The sequence below is a fragment of the Aegilops tauschii genome, chromosome 4 (assembly GCF_002575655.3).
Source record: "Aegilops tauschii subsp. strangulata cultivar AL8/78 chromosome 4, Aet v6.0, whole genome shotgun sequence".
NCBI lineage: Eukaryota > Viridiplantae > Streptophyta > Magnoliopsida > Poales > Poaceae > Aegilops > Aegilops tauschii.
Window position 1 is genome coordinate 302,241,313 of NC_053038.3, and position 3,078 is coordinate 302,244,390.

The 3,078-nt window shown below is 44.1% G+C and overlaps 1 non-coding gene across 1 annotated transcript; it reads left to right on the forward strand.

Annotated features, from left to right (window-relative positions):
* The first annotated feature begins 1,773 nt into the window (after positions 1 to 1,773).
* TRNAY-GUA (transfer RNA tyrosine (anticodon GUA)) lies at positions 1,774 to 1,856 on the forward strand. Its single transcript has one exon. It is a non-coding gene; the product is annotated as a tRNA-Tyr (tRNA).
* Positions 1,857 to 3,078: the final 1,222 nt, after the last annotated feature.

The window sequence follows — 3,078 nt, forward strand, 5'->3', positions numbered from 1 at the left end:
GACTTTCACGAAATGAAAACGGACGGCATCATCATCCCACGAGTCAATCGACAAAAGCGAGAAACGAGGTTGTTCGACAAGGCTACGGTCTAACTTTTTCTTCCTAGCGGAGTTCAATACGAAAATAAAGGCGCTCCGCATTGGGAATGGGCGTATGAGAACATTATAATGGAGAAGGTCATAGCCGAAATAGGATTCATTTTGGCTAGAGCGCCCAAATCCGCTATATATTTGACACGGGTTTGCCGCCCCCTTGTTGAGGTCTTACTCCAAAGGTACGGCCTCTAGCACATGACCATTCCTCACTCAAGTCATCGACACCCTCGTCGATGTACGTGTTGAAAGAAGAAATTCCACTAATGTTAGGAGTTACTTTAAATAGATTATCCTCATCGAACTTCATTGTGCAATTTGCAATTTGATTCTGTAAATCTATTAATTCAGTATCGGAAAACACACCATTTTGATTCTTCTTTTCATTAATCAACAACTTTCAGTCGAGAAAACCGTTTTTTTTCACTGTGATTTCCTGGATTTCTTGTTGATTCTGCTTCCCCTTAGCTTCAGCTTTTCCCTCGCCGGCCCTTTTATTTCCCGAAAAGGTTGTACGCGATCGAATCTTGCGGCCAGATAGAGCAATGGAATCACCGAGTCGTATGAAAAGAGGGCTCTTCTTTTTAATCTTAACACAAAGGCTAGCTCCCCTGGGGGTTGTCATATTACAATCATTTGTATTACTTTTGGCCAACTAAGGCCCTGCAGTCCAATGTCCGATATATTATCGTCAGCTGAGGAGGTGTTTGGCAAGGGTGTGACCGTTGTTTTTGGGACAATGTTCAAGTAGGAGGCCATGAATCTGTCTAGTCTCGCCATGGGGGGTGAGTTTATCTCATTGCTCCTTCCTGGTGTAAAGCCGATCATTGAGGGGACTAATATTCGTATTTAGAATGAAAGTAGCTATGAAGCCCAATCTACTGTCGATTCAAAAGGGGGCATAGTCATATGGGTGGGGTGTTTGTGGGGAGCTGCCTTGGATATGAGGAATTCCTCCAATCTGAAAAAAAGAACAAAGAAAAAGTCCGTGACAAAGATCTTTCGGTTGGCTCATTCCCCTGGAAAATGAATATTAAGAAGATAGATACCATTCCGTCGATACTAGATTCATTCTTTCTGCTCAAAAAGAACAAAGCCTCTATTGTGGGAAAAGTCTTTGAAACCTGAAGTTCTAAAATAGAAAATGTTCAAGGAATGGAATATTACCAAGCACCCTCCACTATTTCGGATAGTATTTATGGTTCTACCTTTTTCTTAGCAACTGGCTTTTATGGTTTTCATGTGATTATAGGCCCATCGAGAGGTTATGATACTAGCAAGAGTCCTATTCTTCTCCTCTCGATCCTACCTTGGGTTATGTTTGACAGGGATGGTCAGTGAACTTCTATTGGGCTTCTTCCTCTTCAAGTTGGAAGTGCAAGAAGAAATGCGGTAAATAGGAGTTCCATCTACCACGCACTCACCCCACACTCCAGCTAACTTCAGCATCCATACTCAGCTAGGAGGAAGGTGCCGGGCCTTTTCCATTTGCTTCCAATAGTTCGACCTATCCACAAAAATTGTCGGCCTACGAATGTGGTTCCGATCCCTCCGGTGATGCCAGAAGTCGTTTCGATATACGATTTTATCCGGTTCCCTGCTCTTCTTAACTTAAGAACGAAGGCCGCCATCCTTCTTATTCAGGAACCCTTTGTTTGAGGAGGGCGTATCCCCGGGAAGGGGAGAGTGGCCGAGTGGTCAAAAGTGACAGACTGTAAATCTGTTGAAGGTTTTCTACGTAGGTTCGAATCCTGCCTCTCCCACTCTTCAACCAGAAATAGCAAGCAACATGTTTTTCTTCTCTCTTCCGGGCACACACCCTATCGGGTGACGCCACTGACAAACACCCTGAAGGGGAATGCAACACTTCCTATAACAGAAAAAGCAATATCTAGAATCTTTAAGCAACTAAAAAAGAGGACTAAACAAGAGGGGGTCATACTAAAGCTAGACTTTGAAAAAGCATATGACAGGGTGAATTGGGATTTTGTACAAGAGGTTTTGCTTAAAAGGGGTTTTCTTTAGTGAGAAGTGGAGAGGTTGGAGTACCGGTGAACCAGATGGCCGCGGCGAGGGAATCTGGGACGGAGGACTCGTAATATCTCTATAGATCTGGCAAAAGCGAAAGACCCCTAACGTCAGGGGCTGACCACTGAGCTCACTCAGGCCCCGCTGGGCGGGCCAGAGTGGGTGCGAGCTGGAATTGTATTCCAAAATAGAAGGTCTTCATGAAGGTCTGTCTTGTTCCAGGAATATAGGTACCGAAGTTTCAATAGCGGTAGGTACCAAGGAGAAGACGAGTCAGGGCCGATTGACAAGACTAGCTAGGCTGACCTTCCAGCCTCTTGTTCCGGTATAAATAGTAGCTATCTGCTCTTCCACTGGGAGAGGATTTTCCTGGGATTGTTTAAGCAATTCCCTTAATCGTTGACCCCTTGCCAATTAATTCTGACTTGCCGACGTCAGGATCAGTCTCCTTTCCTTTCAAAAGTGAGCGAGCAGAGCTGAAAAAGATGGAGTTACCTGGAGATGAACAAATTCGATTTAATAACACAAATAGTACAAAGCGTCTCTCACGTCCATTCTTTTATTTTGGATTTTTCCCAACCTGCGTTGAAATAGCTCAGTTGGTTAGAGTGCTGGTCTGTCACGCCAGAAGTCGCGGGTTCGAACCCCGTTTCCGCCCGATCTTTCTTTCTTCCCGAGGTCATACCTCTGCCACTTTACCCTGAGTTTCACTAAGGCATATAACCCCATTCGGAACCTTTTATCGGAAAATATAACTGAGTCAATTTGCCCAAATTTTCAGTTTGCAAAATTCATGTGACTAAAATACATACCTTTCTTTAGTCTTTCCGGTATAGCGTCGCGTCGGTCGATGTCGCAGAGTCCAATCCTTTTTCGGAGATTGATAATATTGTTTGCAATAATATTGAAAGTGGGCTTGGAAGAGTGTCAACTTTAGATCCCACATATTTGGAGAAT